The following is a 23,726-nucleotide window of genomic DNA, read 5'->3' as shown; positions in this document are numbered from 1 at the left end:
GTGGATTGAGTGTGGGCCTGCAAACCACACAATCTCGGTTCGATTCCCAGTCAGGGCACAAGCCTGGGTTGCAGGCCAGTTCCCAGCAGGGGATGTACAAGAGGCAACCATACATTATTTCTCTCCCTCTCTCCCTCCCTTCCTCTCTAAAGATAAATAAATAAATAATTTTTTTAAAAAGACATCTGCCCACCATGAGAAACTTCCTGACTTTGCATAGTGGCTCAACTCCACTTCTGGAAACTTAAACACCGAAGTCCTCCTCAGTTCATGCATACATAGGGCAGACACTGACAAGGCACTTGGTTCTTGAAGAACTGACCTCTCAGCTGGCACACCTGACACCTGGTGTTTATCACCAATTGCTTGACCACAAGTGACAGGGATCTTTGAGGGCAGTTCATTCCATTTGCAGATAGTTCTCAGTTTAGTGTTTTAGAATGTAGATTCGCTGATTCAGAATCTACTGCCCTTGACCTTTAAGACCTAGTTCTAAGACAAGGTACTTTTAAAAAAATTTATTTATTAATTTTAGAGAGTGAAGGGAAAGGAGCAGGAGGGGAGGGGGGCAGAGAGAGAGAAACTGGTTTGTCATTCCACATTTTTATGCATTCATTTGCTGCTTTTTGTGTGCACCCTGATCAGAAATTGGAGACCAAACCTGCAACCTTGGCATACTGGGATGGCACTCTAACCAACTGAGCTCCGTGGCCAGGACTATGGACTTTTAAAAGATGAAAATCTTGCATGGTAAAATATCCTTTAGTTAATATTTACTAAGGGCCAACCATGAAGGCACAATATAGTGTTTCTTGAACTTGACAGATTCTAATATTATTCTAGGTAACTGTTACATCCCCTGCTCCACAGGCCTCACCCCAGTCAGACTGAATAAGAATCTGAGACCAAGCCTGGCAATTGCTCTTTTAACGAGAGCCTCAGATGACTCTTAGGATCAGGCAAACAGGACACTGGTGGCATAGTGGATGAGGTGTAGCTGACATGGGTCCACCATTTACTCACTAGGTCAGTGGTCCCCAACATTTTTTGCCCCAGGGATGGGTTTCATAGAAGACAATTTTTCCACAGACTGGGAGCAGAGAGGAGGAGGGGCAGGGGGAGGGGAGGGATGGTTTCAGGATAATTCAAGAGCATTACATTGAACCTTACCTCCTGCTGTACTGCCCAGTTCCTAACAGGCCCAGACCCATGCTGGTCCACAGCCAAAAGATTGGGACCCCCTGCATTTGGTTATCTTGGAAAACTTTTTTAACTTCTCTGAACCTCAGCTACATATCTGTGAGTTCATGATGATAACAGCATCTACCTATGGGGCATTCAGAGGAATAAATAAGAAGCCATAAGCCACATAGCACAAGGCCTGCAAATACTGTCATCATCACTGACCCCAGTGACCCTAGAAAAATAGCATCGGTATTATTTTTGCTCATTGCCATACAATTAGCAATTAAAGTGCCTGAGATCAGGATTTAAACTCAGATCTGACCATCTCCAAAGTCTAAGTGCCAATACCCAGCATCAAGAGAAGAAAAAAATCAAGTGGGCAGGAGGCCCAGTAGTACAGATGACCTACATATCCAGGGCCTGGTTCCAAACTCACACTTGGACCCAGCTCATATTGCATCCTCAGGAGCAGCCATCAGGCATCAGCTCTGGCCAGCAAGATGCCCTCAGTACCACAGTAGAGGGGGAAAAGTTGGCTTTAGACTTTCTCCTGCATCTGCTTCTCCTCCTCTCTCTTCCATGCCACTTCCCTCCCCTTCCTTTGGGACCATCTACAATTCCCACTCTTTCTCCAGGTCTGCAACCAACCCTGCCCTTAGAGCTACTCTCCTGGGAGGCAGGGCAGGGACAGAGTTCAAGAGGCTGGCTTAGAGAACAGGGCAAGCCATGCTCCACCCCCCAACTTCAAGGCACTGCACTATTACTTCACTCCTCTGGGTCTCAGTCTGCCTCTCTGCCTCTCTCCTGGCTCATTTGCAATCATGTTCTCAGCACAGTGCTTGGCTCCTCTGTCAAACAATCAATAGCACCACAGTCCTTGATTACCACCGTTTTTTCTCTGAAGTAACATTCTATTTCAGTTAAGGTGGGACCACCTGCGATTCATACTTCCAAACATGGTTTTATTAATGAGCCCCCCTTCATTTGTTCACACAAATATGCCTCAAGTACATGTGATATGGAACTAAAAGTATTCAATTCCTGCTCCTGAAGCCTTAGAAGAAGAGAAATATGCATGAATTGATGAGTGAAAAGCCATGTAAGGCATTAAGAACTAAGGGCTGGGCAGCACCAGCTCTGCTAGAGGAAATCAGAATAAATAATGTTCATTCTGGGTTTTGAAGAGTTAACAGGAGTTTTCCAGGCAGAGAAAGGCATGCCCAACAGAAAGTCGTTCAAAATCTCAGTCCTGAAACTGGGCCCATTGTACTCAGGAATGGTGAGACGCGGCAAGGGGTGAAGGTATGAGAGCCACAGTGACTGGAAATGGAGATCAGTGAAATTATCTGCTCCAGACGTAAGTTTCAAGCTTATCCTGCAAGAAATTGAGACTAGTGGAGGTTTTCTAAGCAAACCAGTGACGTTATTAGAAGATTTCCTCTAAACTCAGTGTTGAACTCCTGGCACTAAAAAGGAGCATGAGGACTTCTGCCAAGATGGAGGCATAGGTGGAAACACTGTGCCTTCTCCCACAACCAAGTTTGAATACAACAAAGGTTTGGAGAAACAAAGACACAACCAAAGGACAGAAAATTGAATTATACAGAAGTCCGACTACATCTAACCATTCAACGGGGATGGTAAGAGGGGCGGAGCCAGCAGTGAGGAGGGTCGGGCAGGACAGGGCCCCCGACCCAGGCGTGCAGGCAGACGGGAACCAGTTGGGGTGCGGGGCAGACCGCGGTCGCACATTCGCGCACAGTGAGACAGACCACGCAGGCCCCAGGGGGCGAGGGCTGACAGCGGTGGCACACTCACGTGCAGTGGGACGAAACGCGTGGCCCGATGACAGCACCAACTGCGGCACCGGTGAGGGCCGCGGCGGCAGGCGGCGGACAGGACACCACAGTCCCTCTTTGACCCCACCCCCACATACAACATCACAACCCAGCGACTTAGTTGCCCTGCTCTAGTGAACACTTTTGGGCTCTGATCCTGCTATGGAACAGGCACGAACAGCCCAAAAGATGGTGCAAGGAGAACTCAAAGTCCCAGAGCCAATAACTCTAAGCGACCAACAGATTGCCAGCCTCTCAGAAGCCCAATTTAAGACACTATTTATCAGGATGCTCACAGAATTGGTAGAGTATAGTCACAAATTAGAGGAACATATGAAGGCTAAACTAATTGAAATGAAGGGAGATGCACAGGAAACCAATAGTGATGGAAAGGAAACTGGGACTCAAATCAATGGAATGGACCAGAAGGAAGAACAAAACATCCCACCAGAAAGGAATGAAGAAATGAGAATTCAAAAAAATGAGGAGAGGCTTAGGAACCTCCAGGACATCTTTAAACGTTCCAACATCCGAATTATAGGGGTACCAGAAGGGGGAAAGAAACAGCCACGAGTGGAAAACATATTTGAACAAATAATAAAGGAGAACTTCCCCAGTCTGGCAAAGGAAATAGACTTCCAGGAAATCCAGGAAGCTCAGAGAGTGCCAAAGAAGTTGGACCCAAGAAGGAACACACCAAGGCACATCATAATTACATTAGCCAAGACCAAAATGAAGGAGAGAATCCTAGAAGCATCAAGGGATAAGGGGACAGTCACCTACAAAGGAGTACCCATCAGACTGTCAGCGGATTTCTCAAAAGAGACCTTACAGGCAAGAAGGGGCTGGAAAGAAGTATTCCAAGTCATGAAATCCAAAGACCTACACCCAAGATTGCTTTATCCAGCAAAACTTTCATTTAGAATGGAAGTGCAGATAAAGTGCTTACCAGGCAAGGTAAAACTGAAGGAGTTCATCATCACCAAGCCCTTATTATATGAAATGCTAAAGGGACTTACATAAGAAAAAGAAGATGAAAAATATGAACAGTGAAAGGACAGCAAATACACAGTTATTAACAACCACACCTAAAACAAAAGCAAACCAAGAGGACAGCTAGATCAGGAGTGGAACCATAGAAATGAAGAACACATGGAGGGTTAGAAACAGGGGGGTGGGAGGGGGAGAAGGGGGGAGAAGGCACAGAAAATAGCATAGATGGTAGGTAGAAAATAGATAGGGGGGAGGGCGAGAATAGTGGGGGAAATATAGAATCCAAAGAACCTGAGACACGTGGTTATAAACTAAGGGGGGGAGAATGGTGGGGGAGGGAGAGTGAGGGTGGAGGGGAATGAAGGGGGGGAATAGAACAACTGTAATGGTATAATCAATAAAATATATTAAAAAATAAAAATAAAAAATAAATAAAAAGGAGCATGAGGAGGTGAAGCGGAGCCACTTCAAGTGATAGAAGAGAAGTTGCCAGAGACCACCTTTCCTCACCCCTGGTCGGCCCGCAGCACCACCACCCACCTCTGGCATGACTGACTTTGAAGTCTAGTCAAGTCCTCACTAGAATAAAAGGCTCCAAACACAGGGACAGAAAGAGACAAAGATGGGAGGCAGAGGAATTGAGACAACTGCAGGGATAACCTGAAGGTAAACTGGGAAAACATTATTCTGTCTCTGGTGGCTTACAAGGTCCTGAAAGGAGCATGAGAGAGTCCTGGGTTTAAATGCCACCTCTGCTCTTTTCTACCTGCATGGCCTTAGGTAATTCACTTCATCTCTCAGGGGCTGTTTAGTCATCCATTAAATCAAGGTAATAAGTCTACCTTAAAAACTTCTTCTGAGGATGAAACTATAGACATACTCATTTTGTTGCAATTTGCTTTATTGGGATACTCACTTTATTGCAGTGGTCTGGGACCAAACCCACAATACCTCTGAAGTATACCTGTAATTTATGTCAAGTGGCTAGCATAGTGTCCAAGTAAGGAGTGATACACCTCCAAATATTACTAAACGGGTTATTAATATATTCATTTTTTAAAGATTTTATTTATTTATCTTTAGAGGAGGAGAGAGGGATAGAAATATCAATGTATGGTTACCTCTCGTGCGTCCCCTGCTGGGAACTGGCCTGCAACCCAGGCATGTGCCCTGACTGGGAATCGAACCCGGTTGTTTGGTTCACAGGCCTGTACTCAATCCATTGTGCTACACCAGCCAGGGCAATATACTCATTTTTATCTTATGGGGGAGGAAGCTGGGCCTTCAGACTAAAAAGACCTTCAAAAATTGTGCCTCCCCACAAAGCTCCATGACGGCATCAGACCCCAGGTCGCTCACTGTGCCGTTGTGAATTCCTAGGTGAGACCCTGATCTGTCCCTTCCAAGTGGCCTTCTGCCCTCCTGGGCTGGCTGCAGTTCCTGCAGGATGGGATCACATTTCTCACCTGAGCCAGTGGGCCCGCAAGTGCTGGCCCTGCAGCCTGGACTTTTTAGAGGGCTCACATGACAGCCTGGCAGGGCGTAGCTGTTCCCGGCAAGGGCATTAATAATCTAGGCTTTTTTCCGAAAACTCTGGCAAACAGTCTAAAGTACAAGTGAAAACATTGGGTCCAAATTCTCACTGGCTAGGGGCAGATAAGGCCAAAATAACCTGACTTTATGAGGGCTAAAGTATGAAACTGAATCAGTTCTCTTTGGGGGTGTGGTGCAGGGCAGGAACCCTGGTCCTTGCATCATAAACTTCTATATTGCCTGTGGGCCACATCAGTGAAACTATTCAGAAATGAGTCAGAGAATGGAATCCATGTGACTTGATGGCTGAGGAGTGAATTGAGCCATGAGTTTCACCCCAGCATAGCCAAAAGCAAAAAACACAGCAGCCACCACAGGCAGCCCAGAGACACCTGCAACAGGAGACCTTCTGAAGAGCAAGGCCATCTCCCCTCACCAACAGGGGGACACGTGGGGTAGGTCTCAGCAGGACTTTTGTCTCTTTTGCTTATACTGTATCAAGCACACAAAAAAAACCGGTGCCTGGCATCACAGCACTCATTCCATATGAAGACTCAAGAAACATGGGGTATGGAGGAAGAATACAGGCTTCAGATTCAACAGCACCAGTTAGTAACTATGCAGATTTAAACAAGCCATTTGTTCTCTCTAGGCCTCAGTCTCTTCACCAGGAAAATGGGATAATAACATGTACTTTGAAAAGCTCGTATAGGAAATAACTACAATAATCTATGGAAAAGCCCCTAAAATAATGCTTGGTAGGTAGCAAGCCCTCAGTAAATGGACATCTCAGAATTAGATTTTGGTCTTCAAATATAAACCAGGTCTTGAGTATCCACTCTGTTTCCAATTCTTATAGTGGGGGGAAAGATGGGGGCAATAAAAAGAGAATGTAAAACAACTGAACATAATGAAAAGAGACCCCTAAGGTCATACCTCCCTGTGTGACCTTGAACAAATCACATATCTCTCTGGGTCTCAAAATTCTCTATGGTAGGTTGGGAGGTTGGATTTGATTGGTGGTCTTCTCACTGTGCTCCTGGCACCCTAGGTGGTCTGCGGAGCTGTCCTGGGGTAAGGAGGGAGACAGGTGTGTTCCATGCAGCTTCAGGAAGCTTCCCTAAGGAGGCTTCCTATTGAAGAAACAGTTCCACACTCAGTCCTTAATCCTTTGCAATCTAATACTTTCTCCAAGGTCACCAGCATCCTTCCAATTACCAGTTCTCTTCAGGAGCATAGTCCAAGTCTAAAATAAGGCAAGCAAGGTACCTTGGGAGCAAAATCAAGAAGGTCCTCACTCTCAGGACTGTGCAAGTACAGGGTTAGCACCCAACTCTGAAAGCCTCCTTAAATTTTGCTCTCAGGCACCTGGCCTCATGCTAGTACCAGCCCTGAGTCCCCAGCCCTTCTTCAGTGCCCACCCTCACTCACCTCATTGGTGTTTGGCACTGCCAGCCATCATCTGTGGTAATTTCTTGCAACTGCCTTCCATGGCACTGCCTTCCTCAGGTACAGAATTCAGTGTTCTGCTTCCTTCTGACTCCTCCTTCCTCCTGGCAAAAGGGGTGGAACAAGGAGAGAAATGAAAAGAAGAGAAAAGCCTGACAGGCAAGAGACAAGCATGGAGGAAGGATTGCTGAGTCTGCTTTAGGACACCCTAAGTTTGAGGGGTTGGTTGAAACACAACAGGCAGGTGGGCAAGGCAGCTATGAACAAAGATTTTTTGCCAGGGAAGAGGTTGGGACAGAGAGATTTTCTCCCCTCATCTGGCAGAATCTTCTCTCCCACCCATTTCTTTCTTTACCCACTGCCCCTGCCCAAGCCAGATCCACACCACCTAATATTAGCACACTCACGATAGCCCCTTAGCCCATGCCTGCTTCCCTCTCTCTCCTCACCACAAAATTACTCTCCTAAGTCTAGCCCTTCTTATTGATCTAGCCCTTCCTCGGAGACTTAAAGTGCTGTCTTCCATGTATACTCCACTAAAGTCCAAAATCCTCAGTCTAACACACAAGACTGCACTCCCTCCTCACCCCTAAGTCTCCAGGCAACACCCCACAACATGCAAATGTGCCCCTAAGCTGTAGGCCACCTAATGCACCACTACTCGTTCAATTTACCCTGGCCTGTTGCCCTAATTTTGCTACAGCTCTTTTCTTCCTTCAATGCGCCCTCACCCCAATTCCACCTGCTAACTCTTTATACCTGAAACAGCATACCTACTTTCCTCTCTCCCCAAATTCTGCATTCAGGCTTGCCAAAGTCTAGAGTTATTTGCAGATGGTGGAGAATACACTTTATTTTCTGTTCCACCAATAAAGTCTATGCAATACAAGTTTGGGTAATATTGCGGGTTTAGTTCCAGACCACAGCAATAAAGTGAATACTTCTGACTTATAAAAAGCACAACAACTGTGAGGCTCAATAAAGCAAAGCATAATAAAATGAGGTGTGCCTGTATAGCAAAAGGGAGGCCCTTGCTTGGTCCTCAATTTAAGAGCCACAGGATGAAAAAACAAATACCTGCACAGCAGCTGCCAGGAGACCCAGACATGCAAGTAGGTCACATTTAACAGTTTGTTCAGTAGGAAGTTTGGGAGCTGCAGGGAGGCAGCTATCTCTACTTGTTTATCTGTTCATTGCCTTTTGCACCTAGCCCAGCCGTGGGCTCCAGCAGGCTCTCGTAAATACTAAGTAAATTAAATTAATAAGACCCTCCTGCTGGGAGCATGAAACTACTTCCAGAAAAAATAATTATGGAACTATTACCATGAAAAAGAATTTTCTTGCTTTTTCCATGTATGGATGACCTCACCAACGATGGGCGTGTTCTAAACCTGAACAGTGGTGATGGTTGCACAAGTCACTCAAAACCCCTGAATTTACACTTAAAGCAAGTTAATGTGATGGAATAAAAGTTGTTTACAAAGGTCTGTATAACGAGCCCTGGCCAGATGACTCAGTTGGTTGAGCACCATCCTGGACACCAAAAGGTTGCAGGTCCAATCCCCAGACAGAACATCTACCTAGGCTGTGGGTCCAGTCCCTGGTCGAGGTATATATGGAGGCAATTGGTTGATGTTTCTCTCACATCAATGTTTCTATCTCTCTCGAATCCATAAGCAGCTCCTCGGGTGAGGATTAAAAACATCTGTATAAAGAAAGTGAAATGCTGGTTGCCAGGACTGGAGGAAAGTGCTACAAGAAGCTGCTTAATGAAAACAGAATTTCCATTTTGCAAGATGAAAAGAGTTCTGGAGATCATCAGAGAACGATGGGAGTGTATTTAACAATACTAAACTATACACTTAAAAATACCTAAATTTTGTTATGTATATTTGTTTTATCACAATAAAAACTTTTTAATTATAAAAAATAAAATAGAAAATTCATATAACAATCAAAACCACCATGATAACACACTATGTTTGGCTGAGTAATAAGCTGAGTCATGAACATATTCCAAAACAAACAGTACAAAAGAAGACATAACCCTGTAAGGCATGGCTTTGAGCTTAACCTCAGTCACCATGGGATCAGTGCAAGGTGCAGGTTACTGCTGCTTCGCCAGCAGGTGGTTGAAAATCTGGAGGCCATTGCATCAAGTACTGCCACCCAAGTTCAAGGCTTCTACATCATTCTCTTCCAGTCTCTTCCCACAGGGTGTGTGAGCCCACCTGGAATGCAAAGCAGGCTCCAGACAGAACTCCTTCCAAGCCTGAGCCCCACCCACACCTGGACAACCCAGGTGCAGTGCAGGTCTCCAAAGGGCACCCCATTCTTTTGGGAAAGCACGTCCCACCTACTTCAGAGCCTATCTCAACATCACCACTTGCTGATGCCCCAGAGTACCCAAGGGTGGGCCTTCCTCCTCCTCCTCCCCTTCATCCTCCTCCTCCTCCCACATGCTCCTAAGGGGGGAGCCTGAGGCCCTTCACATTCCCATAGCAAGGTGCATACTGCATGAGGTTCCCTCCACCCTAGCACAGAGGGTTTACAGCACAATGACTAAAAGGACAGCTTTGAGAGTCAGACCGTCTGGGTTTGAGACAAGATGGTAAGAAGCTATGAAAATTTCTGGGCAAGTGGAAAGGAGAAACTGAGATAAGAAAATTAAACAAGGCGGAACATTTTGAGCTGTTACAGCCAGCCAGTAAATAGCAAGACATTATCTCCCCTAACCAAGGACACCTGAGAGTAAATAGTTTGTATATCTTCTCCCTAACCTCCCCTTCCAAAACCTCTAGGTGTCAGGGAAGAGAGGAATTCTAATGCAAATGAAGAGGTAGCACTGGAACAAAGGGAGCCAGCTTTGTACTAAGCTTCAGACGTCCCTTCCAGCTCCACCTCCCAAGAGAAACAGCATGTCTGCCTGCACTCCTCATAGGAATTTCCCCCTCCCCAAAATCCCACATTTCTTCTGTATAAACTTGCTTCTGGAAGCTCAAGATGTTGTGGAAAAGTCACTCACACTCAGTTAGGATGGTGGAGCACTCTTTATTACGCAAGGGCTCAGAGGAGGCAGTCTCCAAATTCTGAGCCCCGTTCTGCGTGTTGGTTTTACTTTTAAAGGGTGAGAAGCAGGTTACAGAAGCAGGATGCAGTTAGATATTTGCTTACCTGGGGTGCACACAGTTCGGGGTGGGGCAAGCACACTCTGTCTTACTAAAATGTTGCAAAAACAACTTTAAAGTGATATTTCCTTGTCCCTATCCTGCTTCAAAGGTAAGGTGGATGTTAGGGTTTTTACCAGCCACCTTCTCAGACTCCTAGCCTCTGATATTAATAAAAAGTACAATTATAATGCAAGCCCCGTCTCTGCTTTGTGTCTGAGCATTGACAGACAGCACAAACCCTGGACTGGGTTGCCCTCTGGTTTCAGGTTCAAATCCCAACTTATTCAGCAATTACTAGCTATGAGACTTCTCTGTGCCTCAGTTTTCTCCGTTATAAAGTGGAGATATTAATAATACATAGGATATTCATAATACTTAACTCTTAGGATTGTTTGGGGGAATTAAATGAGTTACTATATAGAAAGCACTCAGTATCTGGTACATAAATTCTATATAATTGTTAGTTATCATTGTTATCTTTTTCCAGCATTAAAAGTGTCTCTCCATCTAGAAGTGGAAACATTGAATAATAGAAGATGCTAATTATATAAAGGGCCTGAGGCCATGGCAGCTTCCTTTGACACTTCAGACTCTGACATTGAGAAAACAATCATCCTAGGTCAACTCTAGAGGTTTCTTGTCTCAGCTGCCTGGCACCAGGAAGGACCCAGGGGAAAGAGAAGTTACCCCACAGCACAATTTAAAACACACACACACACACACACACACACACACAAAACAGCATTACAGGTTGTTTGTTCACCTAGGGGGCAAAAAACACCTCTGTGAAAAAATATGCAAGCCTATAAAATATTACTTTATCAGAGCCATGACCATGAAGATGGAAGAATTTCCTGTAATTGGCTAACCTGGTCAAAGAGTGACGGGGTACAGAGCAGGGGCCCCTGAAAATAGGAGCATATTCCCTACAAACCTGGATTGGGGGAAAGAGGGAGTGGAGAATACAGTGGTCTTACTTTGCAAAACAATGACAGGTTAAAGGCTGTGCTGCTGCCCCAGACATTCAGAGCATCGAGGGACTCATGACATAGGCAGGGGAGCTTACACAGCACCTGCATGACAGAGAAGTAGGAGACAGATGACCCTGTGTCACAGGGGACTTTTGCCCTTGCCCTGACTATAGATGGCAGCCAAAAGAAGGTAAAAGATACAGGGGAACTGGCAAAAGCAGCAAATTGTAGGAGAGGCCGGATATGAGGACATATAGGAAATTCTGGGTCAGCATTTAAAATAAGAGAGGGCTGAGAGAGAAAGGGGTAGCAACCATGTGGTTTGAAAGAGAATTTGCCCTGAGGTCTGAGAAAGGAAGCAGCAAGCAGCTATGCAGTTTGTTGTCTGGATTTCAGCCATGAGGGCTGGTGTGTAAGGTAGAAGCCCTGCCAGCCGGGAGTGAGGATTCCACCTTGTGGGCTGAGGAAAGGGTAAGGAAAGAGCTGATGGAGCTGTGGTGGGAACCTGCCTAACCACCCAGATTCATGGGAGATGCTTGAGCTCAACTGTGACTAGGAACTCTGAAACTGTAGACTTTGGCTTCTCTAAAAGACATACAAAGAAGTCATTCTCTTGGGATGTGTACCTCCCTGGACTCCACCATGATCCAGCGTAACACAGCACATGTTTCCCTGAATCAATACATGGAGGCTGAGGACGATATACCCCAGGTCCTGAAGGAAAGAGCTGCTGCAAGAGGAGGACAACTCTGAAACCCACAAGACCACCTTCCAGGGGGATGGGGACCTGTTTTCTGAGCCACCTTAAGAACAGATAAGGATATGGGGGACTTCTGGGCATGGTTTTGGGTTATAGACAGGTGGGGAGCAAGGGAAGTGCTGGGTCTCATGGGAGAGCAGGGCTCTGAGTAGAAGTGCTCCTAGCCCCCACAACGTTGGGCCCCTGTTAATAAACATCTGTTTTCTTCAACAATGATCATCATGCATCAAGGTCATGCATCGAGGCAACACATGAACAGGCTCCAGTTTGACTGGTTACAAAAGGACAAAGGACATCAGACTCCAGGGGGGAGCTCCAGAAGCAGTGGGAGGGGCACTAGGTCCTCTAGCTTCTCCCATCTGAGAAGTATAGCCTGCAGCCTGGAGTCATTCAGCCAGGCCTGGGGAATAAGAAGAGTAAGAGTCACACAACAAGTCATGAGAGAAATGCACACTAAGACCATGAGATACCACTGCCCACCTGTTAGAACAACTAAAATAAAAATGTGACAACACCAAATGCTGGCAAAAAAAGGTGGAGAAAGTAAATCTCTCCTGTGTTGCTGGTGGGAATATGAAATGGTGCAGCCACTCTTGAAAGAATTTGGCAGTCTCTTTAAAAATTAAAAATATACTTACCATACAACTCAGCAATTGCATTCCTGGGCATTCATCCCATAAAAACAAAAACCTGTACACCACTGTTCATAGCAGCTTTATTGGTAGTAGTCAAAATGATACAGGGTGCAGCCAAGGGGGGCCCCAGAAAAGATTTGGAATGGTGTCCAGAACTCAAAGTGTACAGGAATATTGGAGGAAATATTAAGGTATCCTCACATCCCCCCCCCCACAAGCTGTCAGTTGGGGGGAGGGACAAATGGAGCAGGGCCATTGAGAGCTGTTTTGCATAGCAACAGTTTTGCAGCTAACCTCTGGAATGGTTATTTAACATATCTATAACCTTTAACTGGTTTCATAGATATGTTAAATAGCTGTGGCCAAGTTTTGGGCCAGGGAGAAGTGGGAGCTAACCAGGCGAGAATTGGGAGCTGCTTCTCAGAGAGGGCCTGCTTGAGAGCCATGTGGCTTTAGCAGAGTGGCGGCTAACCAGGCTAGAAAACGGGGCTGCTTCTCTGAGAGAGTGCCTGCGAGAGAGACACGAGGTTTCAGCAGAGTGAGGACCCTCTGTAGCCATTAGGAGAGAGAGAGCCACACAGGTCTCAGCAGGGTGCAGACCCCCTCTTGGCCAGGTGAGGGGGAGAGCCACACTGTTTTGGAAAGATGTAGACCCCTGGAGCCATTAAGAGAGAGAGACACGAGGTTTCAGCAGAGTGAGGACCCTCTGTAGCCATTAGGAGGGAGAGCCGAGCGGTCTCAGCAGGGTGCAGACCCCCTCTTGGCCAGGTGAAAGGGAAGACCACGCAGCTTTGCCAGAATGGAGATCCCTGCGGCCGGGTGGAGAAGAAAGACGCGCACTTTTGGTGGAGTGCGACTTTGGTAGAAGAGGCCCACGTGGCTTTGGGGTGCTCCCTTTGGCTGAGTGGCCTAGAAACCAGGAGAGACTTTGACTAGGAACTTGGTACAAAGAACTCTTGCCAGTGAAAGGTGCCACATGACTTTGGATTAATTGGAGATCGTGCCTGGACAGGCAGGCGACACAGCTCACAGTGCCAGCGACCTGAAAAAAACGGACGTGTGCTCTTTTCCTGATTTACGGTACCCAAAGTTGGGACAGTGGGAGAGGGAGCGCTGTGTGTGTGTGTGTGTGTGTGTGTGTAGGTGTATACCCTTAAAGACTTTAATATGTTAAGGAAGGCATTAGGCCTGAATAGCATTAAATAAACATTTTGTTTCCTTTTCACAAATCTCTGGCATTGAGAGATGTCTTTCCAATTGGCGGCAGACAGAAGAGCCCTATAGATATTAGTGTACCGTCCTTGGGAGGGGCCTCTGTTTTCTGTAGCAGTTTTTGGCATCCCTGGGTGGGCCAAGTATTGCCCCCCCCCTCGGACCCTTGTTCGGTAACAAAAAAGTGAAAACAACCAAAATGCCCTTCAATGGGTCCATAGTGATCCATCCATGCCATGAAATACCACTCAGCAATAAAACATCAAGCTATTGACATTCTCAACCACCTGGATGGACCTGAGGTGCATTAGAATGAGTGAAAAGAAGCTGGTCTCAGAAGGTTACATATGGTATGATTCTATTTATAGAACATTCTAAAAATGACAAAATTATACAGATGAAAAATAGGAGAGGGGGACAGGCCAGTGTGACAGTCAACGAAGGGGTGGCATAAGGGAGATCTTTGTGGTGACAGGACAGTTCTGTGTCTTGTTTGCAGTGGTGGGCCCACGCATCTACACACTCTACACATCTACAAGAAAATAACACAGAACTATACACACAATGTACCGATCTCAGACTCCTTGTGTTGACACTGTACTATAGTGATGTAAGATGAAACCATTAGTAGAAACTAAATACAGGATGCACCTGGTACCTCTGTACTATATTTGCAACTTTCTATGAATTTAAAATTATTTCAAAAGAAAAAGATTTTTTTTAAAAAAAAGAAGGTGCCCAACCAGTAAGTGAGACAGCTGGCATTCCAGTCCACATCCTTCTGCAAAATCCCAGTGCTCCCATCAAATTATTTACAACTCTGCACACACCTGAAATCCTGTATCTCCATGCCTTTGCATGTGCAAACTTCTACCTAGACTGTCCTTCCTTCACCTACCTAACTTTTCATTTCCTTTAAGGCTCAATTCACATACCTTCTCCTCCAGGAAGCCTCCCTGGTTTCAAATAAGATTACTGACTTTTCCTTCATATTTCTTATGCACAGCACTCCTTCAGCTGACTTGTAATTATCAGTTTACTTAGTAATGCCGCCCACAACATGCAAGCCACAGAATTGGAAAATATATTTGCAAACATCTCCAGTAAAGAGCTAGTCTGTTGAATGTATAAAGAACTCTTGTAACTCAATCAGAATAAACAAATAACCCAATTTTTAATGGGCAAAATAACTGAACAGATATTTCACCAAAGAAAATATGCAGATTGCAAATGAGTACATGAAAAGATGATCAACATCATTAATCTTTAGGAAAATGCAAATTAAACCACTATAAGATAGCACCACACAGCTATTAGAGTAACTAAAATTAAAAAGACTGGACTTCCGCCAAGATGGAGGCATAGGTGGAAACACTGTGCCTTCTCCCACAACCAAGTTTGGATACAACAAAAGTTTTGGAGAACTAAGACACACCCAGAGACCAGAAAACGGAATTATACGGAAGTCCGACAACTATGAACCGTTCAACACGGACGGTAAGAGAGGTGGAGCCAGCAGCGGAGCTGGTCGGGCAGGACAGATCTAGGAGCGCAGGCAGCCCAGAACTAGTCCGGGTGCGGGGCAGACTGACCAAGGTCACACATTCGCGCGCAGTGAGACGGACCACGCAGGCCCCAGGGGGCAAACCCAGTGGTGGAGGGCTGACGGCGGTGGCACACTCACGTGCAGTGGAGCGAGGCGCGTGGGCCTGGTGACAGTGGTGGCTGTGGTGCTGGTGGGGGTCCCGGCAGCAGGCGGTGGAGGGAAGCCATTGTCCCTCTTTGACCCCGCCCCCACATACAACGTCACAACCCAGCGACTTAGTTCCCCTGCTCTAGTGAACACTTTTGGGCTCCTATCCTGCTACTTAGCAGACACAAACAGCCCAAAAGATTGTGCAAGGAGAACTCAAAGTCCCAGAGCCAATAACTCTAAGCGACCAACAGATTGCCAGCCTCTCAGAAGCCCAATTTAAGACACTATTTATCAGGATGCTCACAGAATTGGTAGAGTACAGTCACAAATTAGAGGAACATATGAAGGCTAAACTAATTGAAATGAAGGGAGATGTCCAGGAAACCAATAGCGATGGAAAGGAAACTGGGACTCAAATCAATGGAATGGACCAGAAGGAAGAACAAAACATCCGACCAGAAAGGAATGAAGAAATGAGAATTCAAAACAATGAGGAGAGGCTTAGGAACCTCCAGGACATCTTTAAACGTTCCAACATCCGGATTATAGGGGTACCAGAAGGGGGAAAGAAACAGCCACGAGTGGAAAACGTATTTGAACAAATAATAAAGGAGAACTTCCCCAGTCTGGCAAAGGAAATAGACTTCCAGGAAATCCAGGAAGCTCAGAGAGTCCCAAAGAAGTTGGACCCAAGAAGGAACACACCAAGGCACATCATAATTACATTAGCCAAGACTAAAATGAAGGAGAGAATCCTAGAAGCAGCAAGGGATAAGGGGACAGTCACCTACAAAGGAGTACCCATCAGACTGTCAGCGGATTTCTCAAAAGAGACCTTACAGGCAAGAAGGGGCTGGAAAGAAGTATTCCAAGTCATGAAATCCAAAGACCTACAGCCAAGATTGCTTTATCCAGCAAAACTTTCATTTAGAATGGAAGGACAGATAAAGTGCTTCTCAGATAAGGTCAAGTTCAAGGAGTTCATCATCACCAAGCCCTTATTATATGAAATGCTAAAGGGACTTATATAAGAAAAAGAAGATGAAAAATATGAACAGTGAAAGGACAGCAAACACACAGTTATTAACAACCACACCTAAAACCAAAGCAAACCAAGAGGACAGCTAGATCAGGAGTGGAACCATAGAAATGAAGAACACATGGAGGGTTAGAAACAGGGGGGTGGGAGGAGGAGAAGGGGGGAGAAGGCACAGAAAATAGCATAGATGGTAGGTAGAAAATAAATACGGGGGAGGGCGAGAATAGTGGGGGAAATATAGAATCTAAAGAAATTGAGACACGTGGTTATAAACTAAGAGGGGGAGAATAGTGGGGGAGGGAGTGTGCGGGTGGAGGGGAATGAAGGGGGGGAATAGAACAACTGTAATGGTATAATCAATAAAATATATTTTTTAAAAAATGAAAAAATTAAATTAAATTAAATTAAAAAGACTGATCACGCCCAGTGTTGGCAAGGAAGTGAAGCACCTGAAACACTCATGCACTGCTGGTGGGAGTGTGAAATGGCACACGCTCCCCCAAAGACAGTTTGGCAGCTTCTCAAAAAGTTAAACATATGCTGTCATATGGCCCAGCCATTCTAGTCCTGTATTTATACTGCCAAGAGAAAACAATGTATATATCCCACAAAAAAAAATTTCACAAATGCTTATAGTGGCTTTATTTTAATAGTAAAAAAAAGTGAACAACCCAAATGTCTGTCAAAAAGTGAATGGATAAACAAATTGTGGTATTTTCATACAATGGGATACTGCTCAGCAATAAAGAAATGAACTATTGATAAACAGAAGATGAATGAATATTAATAGAATTACACTGAGTATAAGAGCACGTGCTGTATTATGCTATTTACAGAAAGTTCTAGAAAAATGCAAAGTAATCCATAGAGATACAAAGCAGATTCATGATAGCCAAGGCTTGGGAGGTGAGACATAGAGAGGCAGGAGGGAGGGATAAGGTGATGGAGAAAACTTTAGGTGGAGGAGGAGGTAATGGTTCTATACTTTGATTGGGGGAGAATTTCATGAGCATATACAAATAATATCAAAACTCATCAAGGTGTGCAATTTAAACATACATGTTTTTATCAATTCTACTTTGGTAGAAATACATGAAAAAATGAGTGCCATTTAATAGTCATTTACTTTGTTAAAAAACATTATATAAGTAATTTTTAATCTTCACTCTGGGTAGTTATTGTTCGGCCCATCTTACAGATGAAGTAACTAGGTCAGAAAGGCCAGTTAATCGTGCAGCTCTGGTCAAGCCAAGCTCAAACCCAGATTAAATGTCTTTGAGGCTGAGGCACTTTCCTCTGTATTTTGATGTCTTCCCTCAATGGTGAATTCCCAGCAAGAAGCCACAGGTGACAGCCCTCTGGCCTATGCAAGTCCTCAAGGAAGGGTCTGAAAAGAAGGAGGGTGCAGGGCTGGCATCACTGAGAGGACACCCTCTCCTTTCTGGGTGGCCATTGCCACACATTCCTCTTGATACAGGGTGCAGCCAAAGGGGGTGCTCGGGAAGGATTTGGAATAGTGTCCAGAACTCAAAGTGTATAGGAATATTGGAGAGACGTATAAGGTGTCCTCACCCCTTCCCCCTCCGCAGGTGTGAGTTGGGGGAAGGGACACATAGACCAGGAACATGCAGGGCTGTTTTGTAAAGCCACAGCCCTGCAGGCTAATCCATGGCCTGGTCATTTAACATATCTATAGCCTATGGAGGGCCACTTGGATATGTTAAATGGCTGTGGCCATGCTTGGAGCTAGGGGAATGAAGTCATTTCCCCCCAAGATGTGACTGGGGGGCAGATCCCCTGAGTTACAGCGCCTGCGTGGGGGCTTGGAGGAGATTGGCTCTAGAACATGGGACCATACCTGCCCAGACTAACAATGGCAGCCCAGTAAACTTATAATAATACAGAAATACTGGCAGGTGTAACTGATCATGGGAGGAGTCGGAAATAGGGGTACAGTGGAAGATGGGCACCGGGGAAGATGGGCACCCAGACACGGCAGCCATTAGGGGGAGAGACACGAGGTTTCAGCAGAGTGAGGACCCCCTGTAGCCATTAGGAGAGAGAGAGCCACAGGGATCTCAGCAGGGTGCAGACCCCCTCTTGGCCAGGTGAAAGGGAAAACCACGTAGCTTTGCCAGAATGGAGATCCCTGCGGCCGGGTGGAGAAGAAAGACGCACACTTTTGGTGGAGTGCGGCTTTGGTAGAAGAGGCCCACGTGGCTCCGAGGTGCTCCGTTTGGCTGAGTGGCCTGGAAAGCGGGAGAGACTTTGACTGGAACTTGGTACAAAGAACTCTTGCCAGTGAAAGGTGCCACATGACTTTGGATTAATTGGAGATCCTGCCTGGACAGGCAGGCGACACAGCTCACGTGCCAGCGACCTGAAAAACGGACGTGTGCTCTTTTCCTGCTTTACGGTACCCGGAGTTGGGACAGTGGGAGAAGGGAGCGCTGTGTGTGTGTGTGTGTGTGTGTGTGTGTGTGTGTGTAGGTGTATACCCTTAAAGACTTTAATATTTTAAGGAAGGCATTAGGCCTGAATAGCATTAAATAAACATTTTGTTTCCTTTTCACAACTCTCTGGCATTGAGAGATGTCTTTCCAATTGGCGGCAGACAGAAGAGCCCAATAGATATTAGTGTATCGTCCTTGGGAGGGGCCCCTGTTTTCTGTAGCAGTTTCTGGCATCCCTGGGTGGGCCAAGTATTACCCCCCGCCCCAGACCCTTGTTCAGTAACACTCTAACAACAAGCCCAGCCCCTCACAGGTAGAGGATTGCACATGCTAAAGCAGGAAGTAGGCTGTTCCTGCTCCCTAGAACATTCCCCCTATGCAGCCAGAGAGTGTGGTGTGAAGGACCCTGAGCAGACATTCAGAAGAGCATGCTTCATTTTACTCGTGTCAATGATAAGCCCTTTTACCCCTTCTGGGCCAACATGTCCCCAGATGTTAAGATGTGGAGGCGAGCCCATAAGCTTTCCAAAGGACTCTTTCAACCCTGATTCACATTGAGTCCCCAGCTGAATGGAGAGTTTTCTCCTGACGTTGATCAGGTACCACAGATAGAAAGGATATCTGATGGTCTGCAAAACTACACAACCCCAGCTCCACAGGAAAAGATACCCACCCAACGTAGCAGTGCCTACCCGATTCATTCCCTCTGCCATGCTGCCTCCTTCCCTTGGCCCTACCCCTCTGCGAGGGTCTCCCAGAGACCCTGATCCACCATTTGCTGCTTTGCTCCCCAGGCAGTAGGTTGAGCACTTAAAGCTTTATTTTCAGAAGTCTAGGAACCCTGGGACACACAGAGCAACCTGAAACACAGCTTCCCCCTTTAGAGTTCTTGCAGGAAAGATAGGATCTGAGTAGTTACAGGATATGTCACATACAGTCTTGGTGTAGGCAGGTCCTTCCCTTGTCACACCTGTGTACACAAGAATGAGTCAGGATCTCAGGGGCAAACAGGGCAGGATAACTGAGTGGGTACACTATAGGCTTTCAGTAAATATTTGTGGGATTGAGTTAAATCCATCTCATCAAAGGAATAACGCTTGACCCAAATACAGGAAAGTCAAGCAGAGCCAACTCGGCAAGTTCCCCTGGGGAGAGCACTGTGAGTCCAGAGGCTGAGAAGGCCCTGGGGCTATCAGCATGCCACCTCACTTCTGGGCATCACATGGATGAGGAAACTACACTAAAGGACTCTCGATGCCCCCAGCTCTGATGCTCTCTTGCTGTACAGGGAAAGCCATTAGGATGGAAAGGAACTATGTGGCCCTTTGCAAAGCTCCACGCACTTTGAGCTGCAACTGTTCGGGTAGCTTCAGCGTTATAAAGATGTTCCTCAAGGAAAAGGACCCTACTTGTTGTGACTTGATTTGGGAATTCCTGCCCATATGGGCAAATAAAAAGTGGCCCCTAACTTTGAGAGGCTGTGGAGGTCACAGACAGGCTTAGTTTATGTCTCTGCTGCTTATGAGCTGTGAAATCTTGGGCAAGTCTCTTTACCTCTACAAGACTCAATGGAAACTCCGGCTGCATGGTGGAAGAAATGCCTACCTCGTTAGGTCATTGCAGAACTAAATGAGATCATGCATTCTGAGCACAGGGCACGGTGCCTGGAGCCATCATGAGCTCAAACACCCTTTTCTTCCCTTCCCCATACATATACCTAAGGCTCCTCAGAATAAGATCTTCTCAGCTGATTTCACTGGCCTGGAAAATCAGGCCCCTGATGGGGAAGGTGGGGGCTTAATTTCTCACACCCCAGAAGGGCACCTCCTTATGCAATGCACTGGGGCTGCGAAAGCAGAGGCGGGGTGGGGACTGAGAAGGGCAGAGGCAGCGCTGACACCCAGAGACTGTAAGCAAGGGCTCAGTGAGCAGGTGGCCTCTGGAGCAGAGTCCCAACCCCCAACACCCTCCTCCCCGACCTGGTTCCCTGCCTCCCAGGGACCACATACCTTCACCTCAGGAACCGGAGAAAAACCCCAGCTGTGTGACCTAGCTTCTTAAACCAAGGGCATGGAATCTGGTGGCTTCTATAGCCTTTCCACCTTTGTAATTTTCTGAACTACAATTCTACAGTCAACTGGTGCTTAACCGATGCCTCACCTTCTCTCATTCCTTCCTTCAGGACCCAAGAAAGAGGTGAGGAGAAGAAACCAAGAGGTTCAGAAAGTAGAGGGAGCGGGCAGATGCTGGGGTTCCATTATGCTAATTTAATTAGCTCTAATCTGCTGACAGCAGGGCCTTGAAGAAAGAGGCTTTTGTCTAAATTCGCATTTGGCAGGAAATGCCCCATCTCCTCCTCCCTCCTCTACACCCACCCCCCACTAGAGCGTATGAGTCAAAAGCTCTGATTTCAGTCCTGGCTCTCACAACTGGTAGCGCTGAGGCTTCCTGTTCACACTTCTCTGACCCACTTCTTGATTTTTCCAGCAAGGAAATTTGCCCCAGATGTTGGTCAGTAAACGGAGAGTTTTCATCTGCCCTTATGAAAGGGTGTCAGTAATTCACAGATTCGTCCAAGTAGGGAAATGCCAGCAACTGCTCTCCATCAATATCCCAGAGATTATCAATCAACTAAACCCCCTTCTTCCATGGACAGGAAGCCTCACAGCATACAAAACATTTAATTTTCCTTGCCTTAGGAGACCCTCCCAATGTTCGTATGGGATAGTAAAAAAAGAAATCTCACTCTCATTCATTCATTTAACAAACACTTATTGAGCAGAGAGATGCACCAGTGAGGTGCCTTGCCCATGCTCGGCCACTCAGCCTGTTTGTTGGTGGTAGAGGAAGCACTGGGACCGACGACGTGCTGGCAATCTGAGTCCCCAAGACAAAACAGCCCTGGTTTTTAGCACTGGCTAATGTCCGCGGTGTAAATTTTCCCACCATAGCCAATTTCAAGCTGCCAACAATCTTTAACAACCAGCATGCAAATCCTGAACATTTAAAAATCTGCTCTCAAGAACCTCCACACTAGGAACAAGTTATCCTGGCTCCTACATGAGTGTTTTTCCTGCCTCCATGCAAAGAGGAGCCAGCGTGCTGTGGAGGCTTAAACAGTAACCTTAATAAAAACTACCTGGAAGATTAACAGCAGCAGGATTTTAGGTGTGTTTTATTTTCTTCCACATCAGTAGTTTTCCAAATATCCTATTATAATCAGAACATACCTAGGTCACTAAAGTCATTTTTAATGAGCTTGCTGGAATGTTTTGCAGTAACTTACCTCCCATACAATGTGTGTTATTCTATTTTCTTTGAGTTGGAGAAACAGACAGACAGGGACAGACACAGAGAGTTTCCTAAGAGCTTGACTTCCCTTGCAGAACAGAATAAGTGCACCTAAATTAAGCATTCACCTGAATCAGGTGCAATCTTACCCAGATATTAAATTTACTGCCTTTGGAATTCAAATTTCACTAGCAATTGGGAAAACACAACTCCGTGTTCAGGTTCCAAAAGACCTGCTCTGAAAAATCAAAGCCTCTCTGGCCACCAAATGACTTTGCCTCCTAATGGGTTGAGGTGGAAGCAGATGGTTTGATCAACCAGAAAAATCTGCTACTTCTTTCCTGAGCCTTAGAGGAGATTTTCGCATACCATCACCACCCCAATAAGAGGCATCCTGCCCTCTCTGAGCCCAGGCTGCAACTGGAGGAGTCTTACCTCAGTGCTTGGACAGACACCTGGCACCAGGGCTGGGGCAGGTTCAAGGAGGCCAGATCACTTCAGCTGGGCACCATAGCTGCTTTTCTCTGGGCTGCTGGCTGCAGAGCTCTGCACAGTTGGCTCTACCTTGCTTGCAGAGAAGAAAAAACAAAGCAAAGCTGCCTGCAAAGCACCAGAGGCACATGTTAATAAATGCAGGGGGGTAGGAGCCCTTGCCCCTCCCACTCCTTGCCCTGGTCACTCCTACCACATCAGAGCCCCTTCCAGAACAGTCTCACCTGCAGGAGCAACCTTCTTCCCAGGGTTCAAACTGGCCATCTATTCACCCAAACCTACCTCTTTAGGAGTGGAGCATTTCACAGTGGACTGTAGATTAAGCAAAGCAAAGTACTGCAGACACTAAACCCTGGTGCTACTTACTTGCTATCATTCATAAGAAAAATAAGTGAAAAAAACTACAGTTCTCGCCCCAAGGTTGTGTTTAGATAAGGTTGTGGACAACCGATTTCAATCAACAGATACATCAAATGGGCTCAAGTCTCCCCTTGACCTATATAGTAAGCCGTTTACAATGTTACAAATGTGAATTCAACTTCTAATTTATTTTGGGGACATTTTTAACTGGGCCTAAATTTTCAACCCATATATTATTATAGCTGTCTGAGTGGACAGCATTTGTTTTTAAAGTAATTGTTTTTCTTGGTTCCAAAGGAATTCATGTTCATTCTAGAAATTTCAGAAAATGTAATTAAGTCATAGAAAGGAGAAAAGTTACCCATTCTTTCTCTACCCATCCAAGATAACTACCGGTAACACATACTTCCTAGTTTTATTTTATTAATAAGATTTTTTTTACAAAGATGCAATACAGCCAGACAATTTATGTGGCTGTACCATAAATCTACCCCACCCCAAAAGGCTGGACATCTAAGTCATCTCCAGCATCTTTTTGCTAAATACAAATAGTCCTTTGCAAAGCTTAATCTTTGAGGAAAATTCATGGTTATTTCCTTAAGACACAGTCTTAGAAGTAAAATTGTTGAATCAAAGAGTTTCCAAATTT

General features: G+C 45.9%; 1 protein-coding gene across 6 annotated transcripts in view; it reads right to left on the bottom strand.

The window, feature by feature from the left end:
* ST6GAL1 (ST6 beta-galactoside alpha-2,6-sialyltransferase 1) overlaps positions 1-23,726 on the bottom strand; it is a 131,797-nt gene that overhangs the window by 82,739 nt on the left and 25,332 nt on the right. For all 6 annotated transcript variants that reach the window (XM_037036365.1, XM_037036536.1, XM_037036301.1 and 3 more), the window contains 2 exons: positions 22,661-22,825; positions 6,981-7,102 (listed from right to left, as the gene is read on the bottom strand). The gene's annotated coding sequence lies outside the window, so the exon portion shown is untranslated. The remainder of the gene's footprint in view (positions 1-6,980; positions 7,103-22,660; positions 22,826-23,726) is intronic.

The sequence above is a fragment of the Sturnira hondurensis genome, unplaced genomic scaffold, assembly GCF_014824575.4.
Source record: "Sturnira hondurensis isolate 20B ecotype Veracruz unplaced genomic scaffold, ASM1482457v3 Scaffold0000396, whole genome shotgun sequence".
NCBI classification, from domain to species: domain Eukaryota; kingdom Metazoa; phylum Chordata; class Mammalia; order Chiroptera; family Phyllostomidae; genus Sturnira; species Sturnira hondurensis.
The sequence above is the reverse complement of the archived record's forward strand: the minus strand, read 5'-3'. Positions and strand labels throughout refer to the sequence as shown.